Source organism: Pteropus vampyrus, unplaced genomic scaffold, assembly GCF_000151845.1.
Source record: "Pteropus vampyrus isolate Shadow unplaced genomic scaffold, Pvam_2.0 Scaffold397, whole genome shotgun sequence".
NCBI lineage: Eukaryota > Metazoa > Chordata > Mammalia > Chiroptera > Pteropodidae > Pteropus > Pteropus vampyrus.
The window spans coordinates 1624130-1631436 of NW_011889178.1; the positions used below are offsets into that span (position 1 = coordinate 1624130).

The 7307-nt window shown below is 36.3% G+C and overlaps 1 protein-coding gene across 1 annotated transcript in view; it reads right to left on the bottom strand.

The window, feature by feature from the left end:
- Positions 1–6407: 6407 nt before the first annotated feature.
- Positions 6408–7307, bottom strand: part of LOC105305812 (sodium-coupled neutral amino acid transporter 9) — a 40073-nt gene continuing 39173 nt past the window's right edge. The window contains exon 13 of the mRNA XM_023523618.1: positions 6408–6594. The gene's annotated coding sequence lies outside the window, so the exon portion shown is untranslated. The remainder of the gene's footprint in view (positions 6595–7307) is intronic.

Consider the following 7307-nt stretch of genomic DNA (forward strand, 5'->3'; position numbering starts at 1 on the left):
AGTACCTTGGGCTTAAACTGAGGCAATAACTGGAGAGTAGGGTATCTCTGTTGCTTCTTACTTGCTTGTAATACAATCAGTTTTGCTGATAAAATTCAAACGAAATAGTCTTGTGTGATATAATTAAATACACCAATATTTTGTTTCTATGCTTTCCAGATGTTTTACCATCCACCGTCACTTGAAAATCACTGATCTGATTGTACAAGGGAGACAAGACTTTTCCCCCAACCCATTGCCTGCTTCTCTTCGTAAGCTGTAAAGCCCGTCCGTGGAAGGGGACTGGCTAACTCCTTGAAGTGTTTTCAGGAATGTAATAATATAATCCTAAAACTGAGCATTTATACAGTGTATCACAGTTTAATAAAGCGCTTTTATAGACAGTGTTCTAAATTCTACGAGTTAGATAACAGAGGTATTATCATAACCACCTCTATCTTGCAAAAGAAAAAACCGAGGATCAAGAAGTATGGTGTGTGTCACACAGCTAGTCTCTGCAGTGAGTCTATGGCAAAGCCAGAATGAGAAACCAGTTCTTCTGTGCCTCACCTAGCATTTTTCTTACCACCGAAACATATGTCTGGCCAGGTAAGCAAACTCTGCCAGATTAGAGTGCCAACTCAGCATCCTCACAAGGAAATTTATTGTTAGTGATTTTTGACAAGGAGATAAGAGGAAAGGAAGTTTGGGCAGTGGGAACCGGAGATAACTAGTGCGGAGGAGAGCTAGAGAGTTGGAGGTTCAGGGTGTAATTGGTGAGTGACCTGCACTTACTTTTCTGTGGAATGAATTTCTAAAGCTAGTGGGGGACTCAGGCTTTTATTCTTATCTACTTATCAAAATAAGTCAAATTCAAATGGGCCCTATTCTGGGAAGCCATCCCTAATCACCCAGTCAAAATCAATCATATCTCCTTTGTGCACTCATTGCCATCTTTTATTATAGGACTAATATATTAGACATTATCTGTTTCCCTAACTAGACTCTGAGTGCCTAAGGGCAAGGACAGGGTCTTTGTGCACTCATCTAACTGAGATTTATTGCAAGCACTTCTTCTGTTGCAATGTTCTAAAGGCAATGGATACGAATATAAAATTCCTCATCCTGCTGGGGAAATATTTGCAAGCCAGTAATTATAAAACAATGTGGATAAATGCTACAATAAAAGCATGTATGAAGTGCTGGAGAAGATAGAAAAGTGAGCACCCAATAAAATGGGCGATTTTCAAGCAATGTCTTGAAAGATGAAAGCTTGTCAAATGCACAAAGGAAAAAGGACATTCCAGGCCCAGAGTATAGCGTGTACAAAAGCAGATGGAATAAAGAAGTATGGACAGTCAGAGAATAACAAGTAGTTTTGTGTGAACTGGTGTGAAGTTGGGAAAGTATGAAGATTGTAATAAAAAGGGCCTTAGGTGCCAAGCTATAGTATTTAGACTTTATTCTCTAGTTTGGTTCCTTCCAACCTGCAGACCAGAATTATTTCAAAGACTTTTGTAATGTAGACTGAATAAATAAGCACGAAAGATGTGTGTGTACTTGTTTAAATGTCCGTAGATATTATAATAATATATTTAAAGCTATATATAAGTGGTATAGAAGTTATAGTAGGTTTTTGTTATTTTTATCATTATTTTTTATCAGACAATAAACACTAAAAGTACTATTGTGTGAGGGTCCACAGGATTTTTATTACTATCAAAAAGCAAACTTATAGTTAGTTTTAAGTGATGAGAAGTCACTGAAAGATAATTTTTTAAGAAAAAACTTATATTGCTTTTTCTCATAAAACCTGATACATTTTGTTGTAAAAGTTTAGAAAATACAGATAAACAAAAGATAATAAAGAAGAAACACCCAATAGTCCTAGCATCCAGAGATACCTAATGTTCGTATTTATTATATAAACTTTCAGCCCTTTATATATGTACAGTCATGTACCATATAACAACGTGTGGGTCAAAGATAGGCCACACGCACAATGGTGGTTCCTTAAGATTATAATGGAGTCAAAGGCTTCCTATCCCTCAGGACGTTGTAGCCCTCAAAAGGTCACAGTGCACTGCATCACTGGTGACTGGCCCTACCCTTAACAGTGTTCTTGTAAGATGTGACTGCACCTTGCAAAGTAAAATCACAGCACTGCTCAAACGCAGAGCCTTGTTTTTGCTGGATTTTTCTTTGTACTGTGAAAAAATTTCAATCTGAAATGGAACGGAAGTATGTGACATGGAAAAGCTCACACATGTGCCCTTAGAACGGAACTTAAGAACTGAGACTTATTTCTAGTAAATGCCTGATTTATGGAAGACCAAGACTTACCTCCTGACCAACGAACATTCAAACATCCACCAAGAATCTCTCCCCACCTACAAGCCAGTGAACTTACTATTGGACTCTAGCTGGTCTCCCCCCTCTTTGTACTCCTTGCCCATAAAGGCAGCCCTCCCCAAATGCTTAAAGGACCTGCCTGTAGCTTGCTCAACATGCGTTTCCTGAATTGCAGTTCTGCCATTCCAGAATGAACTCAATTTCTGGTATAGTCATGTGCTGCAAAATGACGTTTCAGTCAGTGAGGGACCACATATGCAATGGTGCTCTCATAAGATTATAATGGCACTTAAAATTCCTATCGCCTAGTGATGTGATAGCTGTCATGATGTCATAGGGCAACGTATTACTCACGTGTTTGTGGTGATGCTGGTATAAACAAGCCTACTTCACTGCCAGTCATATAAAAGTATAGCACATACAATTATGTACGGTATATACTACTTGATAATAAATGACTGTTATTGGTTTATGTATTTACTATACTATACTTTTGTTATTTTAAAGTGAATCTTTTTACTTATTAAAAAAAGTTTGCTCTGAAACAATACATTGTATTATGCCGCAGTAGCCTTACACATCTTGTGTTTATAGTGACTCTTGATTGCATCGTTTTCTCTTGTGCTTGTGCTTGACTTACTCTCATGTTGTTTTGTACAACAAAATGCTGTATAGGTTTGTAGCCTAGGAGCAAAAGGCTGAACCATACAGCCTAGGTGCGTAGTAGGCTGAACCATCCAGGTTTGTGTAAGTGCGCTCTGTGAGGTTCGCACAAAGACAAAACTACCTAATGATGCATTTCTCAGAACATATTCCCATTGTTAAGAGGCACATGACTGTGTAAACAAATGTTTTAAATTTTATACATATTTAATTGTCTCTGTTCATGTATATTTATGAATATCTCTTTGACATTACATATATACATCTGCATCATCATTTTAAATAGCTACACAGTATTCTACAGATGGATATTTCATAATATATCTACTGTTGGATATTTAGGTTGTTTCTAATTTTTCCATTATACATAGTAAAGAGATGAACAGCTCTGTGTATATGTCGACACTTGTCCAACTATTTCATTAGGATATACCTCTGGAAGTGAGTCAAAGTCTCACTTTGAGGCTTTGATGCATATTGCCAAATCACCTTCAGAAAGTCTGCACCTGCTTTTACAACTACTGCTTGTGTGAGTATCCATTTCCCACACCTCTGTCGGGGTTTTATCATTATTGTCTTAGTATATGACACGTAGAAAGCATTTTAAACTGTTTCCTTTTCTGTTAGTGAGGGTGAACTTTTTAAAAACAGCTTTGAAGTTTCATTTAAACATCATAAAATTCAACTAGTGCATGTGTACAACTCAATGATTTTCGTAATTATATGGTTGTGTAACCATTACTACACTCCACTTGAGAACATTTCTATCACCCTAGAAATTTCCCTCATACCCATTTACATGAATTCTTGCTCCTAGGAAATTTGTTTTCCGTTGCATAAATTTGCCCTTTCTAGACATTTCATATACATGGAACCGTATAACATGTAGTTTTTTTGTGTCTGCCTTCTTTCATTTAATGTTTTTAAGGTTATCCATTAGCATGTATTAGTAGTTCAACCCTGAACTTATTTTTCTCATCATGTTTATCTGCAGTTTTTCGTCTGAGAGCTACCTGTTACAAAGGCCCTTGTATATTTTTCTGCTGGGGCACTGAAGCATTTTACAGAGGAGGGACACAGTCAATGTCATATTAAATAAAGAGACTCTTGATAGCATTGGGAAGAATAACTCTGTATTTACATTTCCAAATCTAGGACAATCAGTCAAAGTTTACTGCATTGGATTAAGCTTTATCTACATACAGCACTGATAATACAGTGCTGAAGGGTAACTATTTAAATGATTTTAGTTTTCTTAGCTATCATGAATTTCTTATTTTTTTCTCTAAAAAAATTTAAGTCAATCCTTTAATAAACAGATTCTTTCTGGAACGTTGTAGAGTATAAGTAAAAAAAAAAACCCATGACCGTACTTTAATGTTGTTCTTGTTAGCTTGTTTTCTGCATCAAAATTTGAGCCCTTAAAAAGTTCATCATCTCTGATTCATCAAATAGCTATTTGACAATTAAACAGTATTCTTTGAACCCTTTATTAGCTCTGTAAAGATTAAAAGAAAAAAAAAAAAACTCTTCAAGATCCATGCCCAAGTAAAAACTCTAATTTAAAAAAGAAAAATGTCCTATTTTGATCCCAAATTAACGATGACTAAATTTGTACTCCATGCTATTTTGCTAAATTCAATTTAGCAATCCAGCAATAAAAGCTCAATCTGGTGAATGTTGCAGTTCTTAATGGTAGCAGAGAAACTCAAAGCTTGACATATCAGAGCATCCCCAGTTTTTCTTTATTTCCCTTCCTTCAGACTCTTTCTAAATCCCCTGCCCATAGAGTGGTTTGTGAATGATTTACCTTAAAGCTAAAGAAGCTAAAGTTAGGGCTCTTCGCTTGTATGGGCACTTTTCTAATTTTGTATGTTTTTCGTTAAGAGGGAACTGCAAATTATATAAACTTTAGGCCCCCTCAAAACCTGGATCTGCTCCTATAATCAACAATCTTTGTCTCCCATCCCAAAGGTTCCTTATATGTTGGTCTTTAGTTCATGAGCTGAGTGTAGATTTATTTCTGCAAGCCTTCTTTTTCATGATTTACCCCAGACATCTTTTTAGAAGACCCATCATGCAAAAACCAAGGTAGTAACATAAATGTTTAATCTAGAATCCCATCACCTCAACAGGTCTCCCATATTCTTTCTTCTGTGGCCCCTTCTAATTTTTGTCCACATGTCTACATAATTTTATTTGATAAATAAATAGCCTGTGATGAAATAAAGTGTTATCTTGCTAAACATGGCTCACTTTACAAAGTTGCATGTATCGCATCATGCCTATAGGCATCTGTTCAAACGTGTACGATGTGGCTTCATCACAGCATTCAACAGACAGGGCAGTAGGAAAGGGTTAAAGCCAGGCGCTTTCGTGGTACTTAGGGAAATGACCGGCTTTCCAGTGTGCAGAAGGGTGGACAGAGGATGCTAAACTGGCAGGGCTGCATCTAATTTGTTCACCATTGTATGCTCTGTGCTTCACACAGGGCCTGGCATTCAGTAAGTACTTATGTATCGACTGAAGGACTAATTCTGAACCCAACTGAATCAATTTTTTTTTTTTTTTTGAGAAATGGAACAAAGTCTTAGCAAATAGCAATTATCTTATTGTTTTCCATTAAAGTAGAATCGTGCCTCATTAATTAGTTGATTAACTAACCAAGTGTATATTAAGTACCTGCTATTACCATACATATTGGATCACTTGGGATTAAGAAAGGGCCAAAGAAGGAAAAATCTAGAGTATGTTCTTTCCAATTCTTGTCCCAGTCTCGTACTTTATGGCCTGAGATAAGTAAGGAGAATGGAAAAAATTTTAGTCTTTTAAAAGACAGCCTATTTTATCTTTGCAGAAGAGTTGGGAAATAGAAGAAAATGACATTGGAGAAAAAAGACACTTTACTTAAGAAAGACAGAAAATTAAGAGCTCTTTATTGCCTTAAATGGCTCTAGAAGATTATGGCACCAACCTCTGCCAGAAACTGGGCTACATTTATCTGAAGTGTCACATTCATTCTGAAATATTCTTAGAGAGAGAGGTCACAACAGTTTATTGTCTGAAAGTGATGGTCATTTTAGGTCTTAGTTAACATAAAATAGCATGTACCTTTCTCCAGGATCAGAACACTAGGGAGGGCTCCTCAAGTCCTGATGTGACAGATGCAACAGTCACTTGAGTAACTTGAGTGACACATGCAAAGTCACTTGAGAAGTTTGACCCTGCAAAAGATGAATTTCAGCTTTTTTCTGCCCTGGGGTCAGTACTACTAGGCAATAGTATTTCTTGGCAAAATTCAATTAAACAAAGTCCCAGAGTTGTTTTTCTTCAAAATAATTTGATTTAATTTCTTCTTTTATATTAAAAAAAAAACAACAAATAACATTTCAGAGAATACTGTTTAGGTTATGAAGTTCCCGTCAGAGCTGTTTTGCAACACATGTTTACATAATCTGAAGTGAAGTCGGCAGGGCAGTCCACTGTGAAGCTAGGGCCAGCCAGGCGGCCTTGTGCACATTTCACTTTGGATCACAAACTGATGCAGTGTTCTCTTGTTTAGTTGTCAACTAGATTGGGATTTTGTTTTGGACATTCGAACTGGGATGAGAAAAAAAAATCCACCACTATCAGATTCTAAAAAGCGATAGGTCAGTGCTTTGCAAAGAAAACATGCAGCATCAATATTTTCTGCTCTTATCAAGGAGCTCGAACATTTGACATTTTGAATACTGATAGTTAAATAAGTCAAGACTTTGGAGAGAAAATTTTGTAGAATCTTTGTTTGTACTGCACAATGTGCTACTAATTATTTCCCCTATTAATTGTGCTTTGCTGTCCGAGATTCACAGATGTGAGTAATGCAGTGTTAAAAAGGCAAAGAGGACAATAAATAGTATACAGAAGCAGTGAAACATTTCTCATAAAACTTAGAGGAAATTTGCCAAAATAAAAGCAATTACATTTTACAAGATCCCATATGATGGTGAATGTATCAAATATCTAATATTCTGGACAGTTATCAGAAGCATGAAAATGGCCTTCCCTGCTTCACACTTTGCTTGCTTCTCTCATCAGCCCTCTCTGAGGATCCCAACTGGAAGGGATCTGTTTTTCTTTCTCTAACAGTCCCTTGCATTATAGTTAACTATATACATAGTTCCATTACTAGATTATGATATGATATGGATGATGTTTTATACATCTTTGCATCCTCCAAAGCACTGAACATAGATAGTTCAGTCAATTTCTTTTGGAAATTAATTAAGTCAAAATACTGAAAAAATTTTTCCTAATGAACTCCAAGTAGAAAC